Source organism: Apostichopus japonicus, chromosome 8 (assembly GCF_037975245.1).
Source record: "Apostichopus japonicus isolate 1M-3 chromosome 8, ASM3797524v1, whole genome shotgun sequence".
NCBI classification, from domain to species: domain Eukaryota; kingdom Metazoa; phylum Echinodermata; class Holothuroidea; order Aspidochirotida; family Stichopodidae; genus Apostichopus; species Apostichopus japonicus.
Window position 1 is genome coordinate 11,755,999 of NC_092568.1, and position 16,793 is coordinate 11,772,791.

Genomic DNA, 16,793 nt, shown 5'->3' on the forward strand with positions numbered 1-16,793 from the left:
AGGTCGTAGCTACTCACCCTTCACCGCCGCCCCTCCTTCTCATTTCATTTGCCGATACGTTATACTGAAGCATGAAAATTGTATCTAAGATCAGATCTCTATAACAAAGAAATAAACGAACGGAATGAAAATTAAGTTTCCTCCTCCTATTGTTTTGAAAAGAGGTATTTGCGTCACCTCTCATAGAATGTGGGTTTGAAATAATTGACATCATTCATCCAGAACTCTGCTATAATTTATTATGTGTCTTTCATCCAGAACTCTGTTTTACTGTGTTTAACAAAAGATGTTGTATCATTGAAAAAGGCGTAACATGACAAAAATCAGGTTTAAGCATGAAAGGTATAAACGTAGCTCGGTAAATTGGGTAACCTTATGTACGCAACCATGGAATCGTCTTGTAATAGGATCTGATATTGCCATTAAGTAACAAGCAAATGTGTCACGCTCAATTCATACGGTTTGAGGCAAATATATCTTATCATCAAAAACATGCAAAATTGGGTGGGACCATTATATTTAATTAGACTATGGGCCAACGGAAATCCCCCTACCCCCCTAACTAACTTTAACTTCATCATCTGACCCAAATGTATTCATGCAACAAATTTAATCTTGAAAAAAAGAACATCATATTACAAGGTATTGTATGTGTTGTAACTGTCAAAAGGACGGAAAACCAATGAGAACATGTGAACCATATAGAAACATTCTTTGTATTCCGTTTCAAGTCATGGAGGATTAGATATTACGTTGATCCCAAGAACTAACCGCCATGACATGGAAGGAAGCTAAAAGAGAAAATGCTAAGCGAGGACCCCACCCCCAAAGAAATAAAAAGCAAATCCCTTAGGGATTTTCACCCCACCATGTTTTTCGGTTTGCTAGGATGAGCTAAATCGATGATATGTCGATTTAAATAGGTATATGTCACTTTGAGTTGCTAGAAACTGGTATAAGTTCAAGGAAATTGACTTCTACCGATTTAATTCGACATATCATCGATTTAAACTTGTAGAAGTCGATTTAAATGGACATATACCGATTTATTTTACATATGATCGATTTAAATTGGTATATGTCGATTTAAATCGGTATATATCGATTTAAAATGACATATACCGATTTCATTTGACATATCATCGATTTAAACTGGTAGATGTCAATTTAAATTGACATATACCAATTTAAATTGACATATCATCGATTTAAACTGGTAAATGCCGATTTAAATTGGTATATGTCGATTTAAATTGGTATATGTCGATTTATATCGATGATATTTCGAATTAAAATGGTTTATGTCGATTTAAATCGGTATAAGTCAATTTAAGCTGCTGGAAACTGGTATAAGTCGAAGGAATCGATATAAGTCGATTCCCCATGATTTGAGACTGATGGCCCGCCATACGAGTAACTGAATGATAACGATATACGGAGTGACCACAATGACGTGTTTCTTATGTATCAACTACTATAAGCAATTTAGATTTAAAAACTGCAAGGTATCCTCTGTGAAGCTGGACTGGAAAGGGTATCAGCTCTCTTTTAATAATAATCAAATTATTAAATATGTATAAGTGAATTGTCAATGCTAACTGGGCTCGAATGAATGGACGCGGAGAACGAAAATATACTGAGTGTTTACACCAGTCTGCACTTCGCTAGCGTAAACTTGTATTGGAAGAAATAACAGTAAGGCTGTGACCCGAAATGTGATATGTTTATTATCCATCTCAATAGTTTGCCTACGAGTCTAAGTGAAGCCACTGCCACTCCCCCCCCCCCCCCCCGCTTCGTTATTTCCTTATCCCTTGGTTATATAACGTGTAAATAAACAAAATGAACCGATGCTTTAATGTGCGGTAATGAGCTGCGATTCGCTATGCCAAACGCACTACCTTTGTTTTTTTTTTTTTTTTTAGTCTTTAATTGTGTTGTTGAATTTGCCTATAACACTTTGTTATATGTATATATTGTTATTTATTTTTTAGATGGAGAGGGGAGGAGGGATCGGGCCAGAAGGAGATGGGGGGGGGGAGGTGTATGGGTAAAGACGTGCCATGTAGTCATCATCTACTTGGTAACGCAAACGTCCAGGGAAATCCTCAAAATTTCATTCTCTTTTTGTGATGTTAAATAACAACATGATATTGAAGTCACAGAACAGCTTGTGGGATTCCTTTTTAAACTTGAACACAAAATAAAGTATAGTCATTTCAATGAATGTTATGAGAGAATGTTGTCGTATTCACACAGGGAAGATTACTTGTGTTTGTATATGTTGTATATGTATGTGTTTTATATGCCTAGATTCCACCCTTGTCATAAAACACACAACGTAATAGAAAGAAACGAAAGGAACGAGTTACGGATACAAACGATATATTTGACGATTACAACGAAACAAACACATCGCGAAACAAAGCATAGCTGAATATATCAATATGAGTGATAGGAAGTTGATGACGTCATGGTTACCAAGGAATCCCATCCGGCCAGTGATCTGATGTAGCCTGGATGGACACAGAAACAAGCTTCTTCCACATCCAGCATATGGATATGACTGTATATCGTTACTCATGCCACCCGACCCTCCACGTACCCGAGTCTCACCCACCCCTACCCCAGGGGTAAAAGTCATCAGCACTGCAGGTAAAGGTGACGATCATCTGTTATGGAATGAAAAAAAAAGGAATATGACACCTTAAAAACAAATTGGGCACAAGAAGTTCGTGAAACTATACGGTCCATGAATAGTTCGGGTTATTAATTATACTAGTTTGGAAAGCTGCCTTTGCAATTGACGAAAAGTGACGAGAAAAAAAAACTGTTAGCAAACTGCTTATCCACTGAAGAACCTGTGTTAGAAAATGTGTCAAAGTAAAAGGCCCCGACGTTTCGATCCTAGCGAAAATTTACTAACATCACAGCGAGAAGTATACAGTATATATGCATGTTCTATAAAATGGAACCTTACGTATACCGCACAGTATTGTGAACGTGTGATGTATTCCATTCAGCGATAAAAAATGTCACTAAATTGATATTTACTCATTTTAATTATTTAATAATGTATATTGATAATGTAAACATGTATCATACCATTAGTAAACACGTCGTCTCCTTTCCCTGCTGGGTAGGTTTGTTTGATGAAGAAAAAACCGTCTGTTGGTAAATAAGAGGATGCTCAATGTCAATCTTATAGTGTCTGCGTAAATGTTAAGTCAGAAAGGTCAAAGGTCAATATGACTTGTTAAAATATGTATTCGTTTAAGAGACATTGTTCTGACGTTATTGCTTTACTTTACTACAAAATATTTTATAGATAAAGAAAATAGTATATAACTCAGTGGCATGCCCGGGGGGGGGGGGGTGGGACGGCCCCTTCCTCTATAGTCAGTGGGAGAAAGCCACAGTACGGGGATATTCTGTCGGAAAAGAGTAACACCACTCCTCTGAGCCGGCTGGCGTCCTGAGGTGTAGAACCGAGGGTATGGGGTGAACGGGCCGCTTTTCAGACTCACTCAGAGATTCAAATGTACTCTATAGCACAAAACTTGCGTGTGATCGAAATTATAGATATAATTTATAGTCTAAATATACCTCAGAATCCATCAATTATTTTGATGTCTGAACATTTAATACTTATTCGGGAGTCGGCTTCAAAGATCACATGGCCACATCCCTTCCTTTAGGAGCCATTGATCCGCCTCTCTACGTAAATCAGTCTGGGCAAATTAAGCAATTAACCCCCCCCCCTCCCCACCCCAACTTTGAAATCCTGTGCACGTCTGCTGATGTAGCTCAAGAAATAGCCATGTCAAACGTGTGTTAAATATTCTTGTCAGGGTCCAGTCAATAGTTAAACCTTTGGTACAGAATAACTTACTTATTTTAAATAAATGGAATCTTTTGAAGCAAATAAACAAACCTGATTGTCGTAGGTCTATCTCTTCAGCCTGGTATTCGTAACTTCCATCTGTAAGAAAAATAAACAATTTCAAATTTTTACCCCAAGTTGCGCCATTAATATTCAATCAAACGGCGAATATAAAGACGCATGCGTATAACTTTTCATCGATAAATGTAAGAAAATACTTCCAAGTATGATTGTATATAATTTTCATATAATTCTTATATCTCGACGATCGATAACATACTTCGTAGGGAATTTTAATATTTCGATCGAAAGTCTAAGAAAATTCATTCTTCGTAATGTGTCTGTCGAAATTTGTTACAATTATTGTTTTGTGTAATATTGATAATATGTTATGAATGGCTAAGCATCGCTATACACATATCGCTCAATTGAGATGAGTAAATTATTACCATTCGTAGTCGTTTCCGACAAACTGTGGCTGTAGTAAGTATCATCTATAAACAAGAAAATACAAAATAAATTGATTTGTCTTCAATCGGGCTATAATTGAGAACAAAGGAAGGAATCATCGTGAGATATTTATACGATATTTAAATTGTCAGGACTTGGCCTTTAGAAAGGTTCTGCCTGCCCCTCCCCTAGGAAGGCTTTGCCCCCCCAACCCGAAAATATACAACGAAACACTGCAGGATTGCATTAGAATTTTTTGTTCGCTTTTTAGATGAACCCTTTAATGTAATAGAGATACAAACTCCTATTTAAGAGAAAAGAGTACCGTTGACGTACATTTGCATAATCGATTCATAATTACCTGTGCGGGTCGATTGGCTTGATGTCGTCACTACACTCGATGAAACTCCATCTATATATAAGACAAGGATATGGTATTAGAAGGGCACTACTAAAAAGCAAATGAACAAAGCAACACCAACAACGTATAATATAGCCTACTGTGATATCCCCTTGACCATGATGGGATATATATCGGTAAAAGCGCGAAGGTATCATAATTTTATTGATCTATATTTATAAATATTAGAAATTCACGATCCTCAGAGTAACATCATTTTTCGATATTAATTAATTATGATACGAACATTTACTGTAATATATCACTAAATGACTGAATCAATATTATTTCTGATTGAAATCACTCACCAGTTGAGATTCGCTGATCCTGATATACTGTAGTTGTGACGTCATCATCTGGAAGTAAATACAAAGGTTTAGAAGTAATTATTATATTTTGATACCTGTAAGCCTCGGGACACAGTCTTTAATACAAAATGTTTGTTACTTCATGTGGTCTACATTTTTTCATTTACCGTACTTGATACAGTAGGTACATAACAATATAAAATAATAGAAACAAGAGTGTGAAAGGTTAAATTGGTTTTCTTGACATTTACATTTTTACTTTATTAATTTCGTAAATACTAGTTTACACAAGATAGCTTAGAAATGAAGGTAAATGGTCTTAACTAAACCATACCTGATACAGTTTCCTCCGAGCCACTCTGAGTTTGACTCTGACATGATGTCCCGTCTGAGGATACAATATGTAAATCAAGTTAATTACAAAACTCCAACTTGTTTAAACAAAACTTTACTGTCATCCGGTTCATGTGTTCTTATTTGTATTCTTTACATGACAACTGTTTGTAGCAGCAATTTAATTCCACACTTTGGTATTATAACAACATAAAGAACAAAGAAAGATAAAATAAGTTTAATAAACGAGTTTCGGAGTAAAACTTGATTATTTATCTTTTGAAGTCTTTTAACTTTATGAAGAGCAGATCGTGTTATGTTAAGATTCATTTCATTCATATTTTATATAAATAAATCCAACTCACCACTAACACTGGTCTGCAAACTGAATTGTTTGTTTGTTGTTGTTTTCTTTCCAGCTAAAATAAGTAGGGAACAAAATAATAAATTTGTAAATTATACTGTATGGCGTTCCATAAACTATAACAGCCAACAATGATGAATTGACAAGAGGAAGGTTATATATGTATTCACGACATTATCAAATGTATGGATTTCTTTCTATCGCTGTGCGATCGTATATAAATGCATGTATATCAATGACAGAGGTATATAGCTACTAACCTACTACAGTGTTATCAGTGATGTGGCTAAGCTCTTCCTTGCCAATCCCAAAAACTGTGAACGAGGAGAGTAATTTACAACAAATTATGGATTATTTAATAATTACAAATGTAACCGCATCGATATCATACTGAAGCAGTGTGCGTTACAACTTCCACGATTATGTTTTGTACAGTGATGAAGAGTAGGGTGGGTGGACTGGTGGAAAGATGAGGACATTTGCTAAACACATTATTAAGTTTATGAGAAGCTAATTATGTCTTATGACTGTTCAAATAATAAATAAATTAATAATTGGTTAAAATAATAAATTATAACAAAATAATGAACAGTAGGTTACTCACCAGAGTAATCACACTGTTGAATGTCCTGTGTATGGCTGATAGTTTGTCCGTCTGTAAACAGAGAATATATTACGTCACATCATAATATGACAGACTAATAGGCCATCAAAGGTATTATAAATCTATAAGATAAATTGTAATTTGATATTCATGATTCCTTATCATTATTATTATTAAATATTTGAAATTACAAACCTTCGGATTGAGTTGTTATCTTATTCGCCTTCAGTTGGTATGAAGAAACCCCATCTGTCAGAGAAAGGAAAGAGGAATCCATTAATATCGCTGAAACAATAAACTCACAGAAAAAGTCACAGTGTCGATGACGTTAAGGCTATATGTTTACTTGTTGTAAGTAGTCAAGGAGCCGTAATAGCTCTATGAGGTAATCCTTCACACACCACTGTTTATCCCCTTCTATACCTCCAGATGATACCGTATATATTGAGCGTAAGTTACGCCCACACCCCCCCCCCCCCCCACCCCACCCGCCAAATGAACATCCGAAGAGAAACACCTTGGCAACGACATGTGACACAATATAGCGACACTTACCACTCCAATAGTACATGTATTTGGTGGCTGTCTTGGTACCGGTCGGATCTGAAAGAATTATGAAAAAGCATTTTGAAGTAATAATTTCAAAAGTACGTGTTAGAATTTAAAATAAAAATCAATCAAAACTATCTATTTTTCTCACCTGTTAGAGTTTCCTCGGTGTTTTGGATCTGATCAGGGCCTGCAAAGATTGTCAAATTATATTATATTAGAAAACAGTCAAGAAGACTTTTATTACATAAATCTCAGATTTATTACCTTGAGTTGAAATTATAGAAAGAAATGAAAGATTAATATTCAATTTTTCACATCAATTTAGTTTTAACTTTTCTTGCGCACAAAACGTAATTCATTTTCACTCAATACTCACCAGTTGAACTTTTGAAGGTATACTGGTAGTAAGTCAGGGTGTAACCTGAAAAAGGAAAAAGTGACTTTTCTCGTCAAAATGTTTTACCTACTGATAAATATTAAATACGGGACTGCATAGACTTCCACAGGTGACCCCACCCCCCCCCCACCACCATACAGTCTTGAAAAAGAAGATACACCTAGATGCTTTAATATAATGTAACCATACATTATAGCCTACCGACTACAGTGAGTGTTACTTTACCTTCACATCTCGTTGTTGTGGTCTGTTGAGTGTGTTGGCCCTGAATATCTGCAGCGTGAATAAAATTGGGGAAAATTTTATAAAATAAACTTTAACATTTATGACATCGATAGTTTGTTTTCTTCCCTTTCTCTTAGGTTTTACTTATTGGCGATGTACTGTGCACCAACTTCCATATCGTTTATGGTATTAAAAAGTCACGAAAATGATGAAATACTGAATGGAAACAAAATATATCTTACCAGACCAGGTAGAGGTAGTATCATCTTGTTGATGAAACTCGAAGGCAGCAGGGGTCGTGTACTGCTCGACTACAAAATAAAATATATAATCAAGTTATGGTCTGACGAAAAATATTGAATTGTAAATGGATTTTTATTCCATATCTTTAGTATACTAATCACAAAAGAATTTCACATGAAATTCAAACAATCCAAATTATTTAAGTCTGTAGAGATATTTTAGTCTGTAGAGATATGTTAGTCTAAGAGATAATACAGTGAATCGAGGCAATAACTCGACTGACAATGACTTGCCGATTTTATGATGGAATGACTCGTGATACAGATCACGGATGTAAGTAACCACATACAGAACACGAATGTAAGTAACCATATTGAGAACACGAATGTAAGTAACCATATTCAGAACACGAATGTAAGTAACCATATACATATCACGAATGTAAGTAACCATATCAGATTGCGAGGTCTGCATTCTGATATTTTCTATTCAGCAGTGAAGTGAATAAAAGGGGGAATGGGTGGATGTCATGAAGGGTAGATGAGGTGAGAGGGACGGTAACGAGAAGAGAGAGACTGTGAGTGTGTGTATGTGTGTTCTGATACTACAGGCATTCAGTAAAGATAACAACAAGGAAACCTTTCTTTAAAAAAAACTCACCTCGAGGTAAATTAATGATCCCAAAGTAACCGCTTGGAATCAGTAACATTCTCTCAGGATCTAAAGGAAAGATTAAGTACAAAATATAAAATATCGAATGATAAAATGTATGCTCAATATTGTTTAATGAGTTTTACGTACAATCTCGTTTGTTTTCAATATTTTGGGTATACTGTACTACGTATAAAGTTCGACTTACCGTTCTTGTGATCGAGAGGAACACATGAAGGAAGGCCTTGAATGAGGCGTTCTGCTGCAGTAAAGAAAGAAAAGAACAAACTGATATAAGCAACAATTAACAACTATTTCAAACCGTCATCATAAAACCAATTAAATGGTTTTGTGTTCATTTAAATAAAGTATATTGTTCGCATGTTTCTTTCAATACAAGAAGTCATAGTAACTCACCTTCAAGTTTTGCCAGCATAAAATCTGGATAAAGTCTTAGCTGGTCTTGCATCGTAAGATCAAGATAGCCTGAATGGGAGTAAAATGATAATTAACAACATTATAGTTTAATGTAAAGTTTGAATTTAATATGTATGTGATCTTGTTTTATGGATGGTCAGCAAACATTTTTTTTTATAAATGAGATACTTAACTACGTGCTTTAACGTGAATATTAGTTTTCATTATGTAAAGGAAGAGATGATTACGCTTACTGTTAAAAAGATCTTCACGCATGCGCAGGGTTTGCTCTAAAAAAAAAGAAGAAGAGAGTTTCCATATATATGTGAAAGTGACATCATCTGAGCATTAATGTTATTAGGTGACACACACACGCATACACACTAAAAGAAAGCAAGCACGGAAGAAGTTAAAAACATTCATGGAAACTTAAAATTATTTATGAAGTTCTTGCCCGATCAACCGTGAAAGGACGATGAATGGTTCGGATCTTTGTAATTAGAGGGCGGTAGCAAACTTAGCAGCCGTCGTTCATGGAATTGTATCTGAATGCTGAGTTATTGTAAAGTACTGTAGAAACTAGAAAAATAAACTTGGAGAAATACCTGATGGAAAGCAAAGAAGCGAAGAAACATTTTCTTCGGTGACGGGAAATTCCCGAGTGAAGGGTTTCCGTTTTAGATCTATGTAGATAAAAACAGTAATAATAACAAGAACGATGCTTTAACTACATGGCTTCACTTAGAATCGGAATACAGGACTATCACGTCACCATGTACCTTGGAGGGGTGGGGTGGGGGTGGAGGGGGATTATGAGAGTGTATGGTCGTCTCATCGTTACCTTACTCACCGTGGAAGGAAAAGCAAACCAGAGAATCACACCAGGAGAATGAATAACTATATACACATACCTTGATTTCTGAAAGTTTTTCCTCTCCTTATCCTCCAGGCCCTGACCTGTAAGCTACCATAGGATATACCGCCCCCCCCCCTACCCCACCCATCACTTCCTGTCTAAATTATTACTGAAGGCACTGGTCAATATATGATATTCAATTTATCTATTAAATGGATATATTAATCACGTGATATAAATGCTCCACCATAATTGGATGACGTAATTTGACTTTGACCTACACCTTACCTTGAAACGGAGGACGGTACCCGTAACATCCTTCTGGGAGGATGTATTGAGCTGAGGATAAACGAAAATATATCTGACTAACTATAAAAAATGAAATCAGTTTGCCTTAATGACTTGCCTTATATTTTGGTTACAAAATGGAATCAGAAACATTGTATGCAGAGATCTGGTATAAGTCTTGTGGGTTAAATTTTAATGTTTACACCCAACCCAACTACATATCTATCGAAAATGAACTGAGTTATGAAATTTTCATGAGCACTTTAAAAAGCATTTTAAATTCAAATGATGTTCATCAGAGAATATTATTTGACAATTGCGTTTTATAGGTAGACGCTTTATTCAGGCTTACAGTTCCAATAAATTCGTACACAAACTGAATATTATATGTAGGCCTATTAAACTGTAGGAATTTTATTCACAAAGAGGTTCATCAAATAAAATCAATTTAAAAGAAATGTTTGACGTATAGAATGAAGTTTAATTCGGGCTAATTGTCACATAAAGATATTATCATGTTTTACTACGAAAGATCCCAAATAACACAAGGAGTCTTAACTCGGATCACTTGGTAGACTTCCACGTAAAATGATGATTAAAAACGCAACAAATAAACATATATTTGTAGGTCATAACTTACCTCGCCCATAGGCCAGGAATTTGGTGAACTTCCTAGCCATGTAAGAGGAAGCATAGTAGCTTGCCAGTGAGAATGTAAAGAACATCTTGAGAAATCACACAATAGACTTATCTTCAACGAAGAGCAATTGCAATATAAACATTACATTACATATATACCTTATAATGTTTATCGTCGTTGTCCATGTCATTTCTGTGTGACGTCACATGTACAGGTACGCTCGCGCAATGATCACTCAGTGCGTTTACGCTCCGAGATCTGTTGTTGTGCTTCGAAACATATATATACTATACAGAGACCTGTTATAGCACATCGGTAACTGAATGCGCGCACGTACACGCGCAAGTTGGCTCCATCGCAGTGTTCGTACGGACGCACTGCAATAAATTATACAGTAAAAAACGTGTGTAGGCTTGTGCGTGTACTGACGTCACTGTTTGTGTATGGTATTATGTTTAAGGATCTAGCGTATCTTTGACGCTATACCGTTGTAGGCTACGCTGAAGGCGACCCATGTGTCCTATGCTTTCGCCATGATCACGCACGGTGTCCTTCGCGATTTTCAATTGCCACTATCTGTTCCCGGTTCAAATTCAACACAGGAACCAGATTCTGTTGACCTATTCAGAATTGCTGCTTTGTAGAGCTGTTGAGAGGAGTCTTCCGTGGATTTGAATATTTTACGAATTGGAAATATATGTATGACACAGCACTATGAGCATACAGAGCAGAGGCGGAGAAAGGACAAGATGTGAGCCTGAAGAAGCCAACTTCCTAATAGAGGATACGGGGTACCCCACTCACCCTCCCTCCACCCCCACTTTCCTATCCACTCTCCCCTCTACCTCCCCTCAAAAAAATATTCGACGTGAAATGGTATATTCTGAGGCATATTTAGGACTATTAACGAGGTTTATAATTAGTTTTGGTCTTAGTTTATTTTTTATCTGGTGGGTTGAAAGAGGGGGATGTACACCTCTCATCTCAGTCCTGGATCGGAGCTAGAAAAATAAACAATCAAGTCATCCCTTTGTATTCTCATACGGTTATCCATGAAAATTTTGAATTGTTGCGGCAATATAAAAAAAAGGTCAAAGTTTCGATAGTATGTCCGAAATTACGGAGTAAAACTACAAATTTCGGAACAAAATGTCCAAAGTTTGACAAATATCGTCAAACTTTTGACATGAGCGTCACAATGTAAAGGTTAAACTCATTTGGAGGTTTAAAGTAGAAATTCTCAAATTCTGAAACCGTCAACATTCTTAGATAAAACATTGAAATTTCAAAATAAACGTCGGAATTTTATGATCATCACATTTTTGAAATATAACTTGAGAAATACGAGATATATGTCGAAAGTTTGGATAAAGGAACTTCTGAGATAAAATGTCAAACGTTCGAGATATAAAACATGGACTTTTCGACAAAAGCGTATAAGAATAAGGCGGAGATAAATGGTGTTTGATTTCATACTTTGATGCTCTGGTTATTACATTAAGTTAACATGTTTTGGTATAGAGAGTTATCAGAGAGTAAGATAAAAGAATCGATCTTTGAGTGAAAGAGCTCAAAAGAAATCTTGGCTTCGTCATTTATATTTATAATTTCAACATTGCTCTGTATATGATTGGGTAGATTGATACATTGCTGTTAACAATCGATCTCTTTATAAAGTAGTTCTACGGACACCTATGAACAGCATTGTCCTAACCACTCTAATATGCATTAGAAATCTTGAAAATAGCTGCAACTTCCATGAAAATCCATCAAAGATTCTTTGAAAAGAGGAAATTACATTATTCAGTTATATATGTGGGTTTGTAATTCACATACATCCCTGATAAAATTCTTGTCTTATTTTAGGTCCCTTATTGGAAACAAAACAAGTATACAAAATATTCTTTCTGTTTTCCTTTTTTTTTCAGTTTAAGGACATTAGAATCCACGGTAGTCGTTGAGAGAGCAGAGATGAACTCCCAAATTGGAAATCTGTTACAGATTCATGAGACTCACTCTTCGTTACACATCTTATCAAAGTTCAGTGCGTCGTGTGACACTTGATAGTCTTGTAACACTTGGTCGTCTTAATAAAACATACAATGTCTGAATTTGGGTCAATATAGAGATATGAGATACCTGCGTACCTACCCACATATATATATATTGTAAATGTTTGATATATCTATATCTATGATATACTACTAGTCTATTCGAAAGGGAACAGACACTAAACACATGATATTGGTAAGGTGTATAGGAGCGACCTATATTGTTACTTTTAGGACTTTTGATTTGAGAAACTGGATATTCTGTCGTTCAGTTTTGCGCCAGATGTCGAGCTTCAAGCGCCCAATCGTACACAGATTTCAATAAAGAATGAATTCTGTTAACGTATCATGAAAATATATGATATAATATGACGAAACTAATTTGTGATAAAAACAAATTCGCTTCAGCTTCAGCCCTTCATAACGGGAGTATTTATTTTGCAATCTAAAATTCGTCATGTCTTGAATGAATCAATATAGAAGCGTAGGATAAGCTTATTGTTCATCTGACATTTCAAGAATCCAACATTGTCTGCTCACTAAGAACGAACTTAGAAGAGACGAATTGCTTCCTGCTTTCATTTTATGGGGTTTCTTTTCTTTTTAGATGTGTGGTCCAAGCTAAGTTTATATTGTTTGATGTTTAATTGTAGTCCGAAAGCTCAGTGGGTGTAGAAGAGGACTACGAAGTTGATATCTAGGGGTCGAGTCCTACCAAAGTTGTCGAACATGAGAAAATAATATTTTGACTTTTCCCTCTTTTTCCAGTCTCGTCTTAATATTAGTTCTGAAGTATGTTTTCTATAGCTGATGTGTTGGTAAGCGACGGTGTAAGCGAAAGACCTTGCACTGCTAATCGAGTAAACCGTGGCTCGGGTTCGAGACAGGCTGGAGACATAATACCTCCGGCTGTAGGTATGGTGCGAGCCCGGGAGGATGCGAGGAGGGTCGGAAGCGTGATAGGTGGCGTGCGTGAATCCTTGTCTTCAGAGCCGGCCCTGCTTGTCTTTGGCCAGAGAGCAAGACACTCTCTGCGACCGGCATGTGTGCATGCAGCCCATGTCTACTGAATACGTGGCCCAATGAGGCGCTATCCTCCTAAAAATTAGCTTACGGAAGCCTAGGAGTGCCATCACAAATTAAATATATGACGAAACTATTATTTAACCAGCGCCATCTCTCCTAATTTAAACACGATGAAAGGATAGGTTTATGCAATTCTGATTGATAACATTAATTTTTAGTGCATATTGGTCACGTGACGTAATTTTGAAAACTTTTCGCGAATTATTATTCGCAAAACTGATAGAAATGTACCGTTTCGTTTACCTTTCGCAACCGAAATGTCTCTCTTTAGCTTATTATGTTACAGTACGCGTATGGTATTGCGTAATACAGTATTTCGTTGTTCTGTATAAACACAGAATATGTTGCACATATATGCATTCATAAATGTTATAAATGACGATAAATTGGACAAGGTATAGATATCTTGCTGAGTTACTCAGATCACGACGGCAGCATGTCCTGTACATTAGAGAAGGGTGAGACAATAAAGGCCAACGTCGTAATCATGTCCTGGGAATGTTTATTCGTTAATTAGGCAATGAAGCAGTGACTTAATCTTTCATTTCAAAGGAGGGGCGGAGCGTTCGTCTGCGGCAAACTCCTGTAAAGAATGCCCAGCTTCTCATGAATAAGCCACCCAAACCGTATGTGGAGTTTGTATTCCCTTTCGAAAGGGACTCGTAATATTTCAAACTTTGATATTATAAATTTTGAGTAATGCGAACTTGTGAATATACATTACGTTTTTTTTACGAAGTTATTGTCACCAACATAGCTCGCTTCTTCTAGGATTTTAATCCTCACTGCAGCCGATTCAAATTCATAAATACACGTCTGGATGTCCAAATTAAAATATGACAATATTAGTATGAACAACTGTTCCTTCCGCTTTTGTTACTTTGAAGGATTAAGACTCCACGGTAGTTGTTGAAAAGTCAGTGATAATCGTCAGGATGTATACTATTTGTAATATATTAAAAATTCATGCGACTCTTCTTTAAACAAGCAATAATTGTTACAAACGAAAATTGTTATGTTATTTATCTTCACTTTGAATGAGTGTTGAAGCCATGTATCAACGTCAGAATGTCATATTTGGAATGTGGTATGAATTCATGAAACTTCATTTTTGTACCTCAAATGAACATTTTTCTAAGCCTTGTCGGTTTATTCATTTTCATATGATTATTAAGGACATTTAGACTCCACGGAAATCGTTGTGAAGGCAGAGATGAACTCCCAAAAGCTGAAAGCTATAACAGATTCATGAGACTCTTCTTTAAAGAATCAATTAATGATCAACGAAAGTTCTTATACTGTTTTTCTCGCTTTGAAGGAGATTCGAAGTCAGGTATAACCTCTTTTTTTTTTGCCTCAAATGAACATTTTTCTAAGGCTATAGACTTGTGGTATTATTCATTTTTGAGTCAAAATTGAAAACTTTTAAAATCTTTCTAATAATACAACTTTGCGATACAGCGATGTTTAAGCCAGTACGGTATATACTCGATTCATACACTATATGTTCCCTAGCATAAGAACAGGTTTTTGCGTTACTTAGAGGGAAGGTGTGACAATGTTATAAAAGTGCCCAAAAAATGGACAATTTTGTTGCCTTTTAATCAGAATCACTTGTTTATTATCTCACTATTGACACTTTAAGGTTCTGTCAAAATGTTAAGATCTTTCGCTGAAATTCTGCAGCAATTTATTATCTTGCTGTACAATGTTGAAAATGATGATATTATGATGCCAGCGTAATTCATCATATTTTACATCAACAAAATTATTAGATTTAGGAATGTATCATTTGTTGCTAATTGTCAATATATTGTTGCTATATTCAATATTATGCTGCATTGAAGATGACTTTCTGGGGAAGGCTTGCGTTTGATACTATTGTTTAGTATTATGTAATAGTTCTAGCGTTTTCGCTGCATTAGGCAGACCTAGTCCTTAGGAAAGAAAGGACGACTTTATAACTGTGTTAACACGTCATGCTTATATTTGTAAAAGGAGCAGCCGAGTCCGACGCCAGTACTTGGTCAGTTGTCTATATCTTTATTTTAAGCTGTATCTGTCTGTTAAACGCCGGTCAAAGTACCCGTTATTGCTGCTATGTTATATGTTATGCCTGGAAAGAAATGATATTTCAGTTTCATCGATAGCCTACTTATTAGTTTGGTACTGTGTCTTGTGTCTGTGTGTACCCTCCATTCCTTCTCGCTTCATCACACTGGCCGTACCTGAGCATTTAATCATTTTGTTGTAAATTGCTACTATATTTACCGTCGGAAAGGTCTTAACATTTTGACGACCACTTAACCATGTTTCCATGCAGTAACATCTTAACGTGATGTTTATTGTTATTTGCATTGTTTATGTACGAAACGCTTTGGCGTCAGTTCTAAATAGAGTAATATCATGAAAATACTAGCACTATCCTCTTTATCTTGAGGAGAAGTTGAATAAGTAGCATACACGTTGGGGAAATTGTGAGCATAAATAGGATGACATTAATATATAAATTGTGAGTATATATCTGCCGCTATTAACATATGTATTGTGAGCATATATGGTTTATATAGACATATAAATTGTGAACATATTGATATATAAATTGTGAGCATATATAGGCCGATATTAACATATACATTGGAAGCATATATGTTTATATTGATATATAAATTGTGCGCATTTATAGGCTCATGTTTATACATAAATTGTTAGCATAATAGGCTTAAATAAATATAAAAATTGTGAGCATATATAGGCTTACATTAACATATACACTGTGATCATGGGTTTATATTGATAAATAATTTGTGAGCATATATAGGATTATATTGATATATCAATTGTGAGCATATATAGGATTATATTGATATATAAATTGTGAGCATATTGGATTATATTGATGTATAAATTGTGAGCATTTATAGGATTATATTGATGATAAATTGTGAGCTTATATAGGCTTATATTGATATATAAATTGTGAGCATATATAGGATTATATTGATGATAAATTGTGAGCTTGTATAGGCTTATATTGATATATAA

At 35.5% G+C, this 16,793-nt stretch overlaps 1 protein-coding gene and 2 long non-coding RNA genes across 3 annotated transcripts in view; 1 reads left to right on the forward strand and 2 right to left on the reverse strand.

Annotated features, from left to right (window-relative positions):
* LOC139970693 (uncharacterized) overlaps nt 1-16,793 on the forward strand; it is a 243,417-nt gene that overhangs the window by 144,522 nt on the left and 82,102 nt on the right. The gene's annotated exons all lie outside the window — the stretch shown is intronic.
* On the reverse strand, nt 3,891-5,204 carry LOC139970945 (uncharacterized). Its single transcript, XR_011794259.1, has 4 exons — nt 5,042-5,204; nt 4,695-4,745; nt 4,333-4,377; nt 3,891-3,982 (listed from the first exon to the last, which is right to left on the reverse strand). It is a non-coding gene; the product is annotated as an uncharacterized lncRNA (long non-coding RNA).
* LOC139970395 (uncharacterized) lies at nt 8,318-9,591 on the reverse strand. The gene is made up of 3 exons (XR_011794139.1): nt 9,433-9,591; nt 8,619-9,117; nt 8,318-8,479 (listed from the first exon to the last, which is right to left on the reverse strand). It is a non-coding gene; the product is annotated as an uncharacterized lncRNA (long non-coding RNA).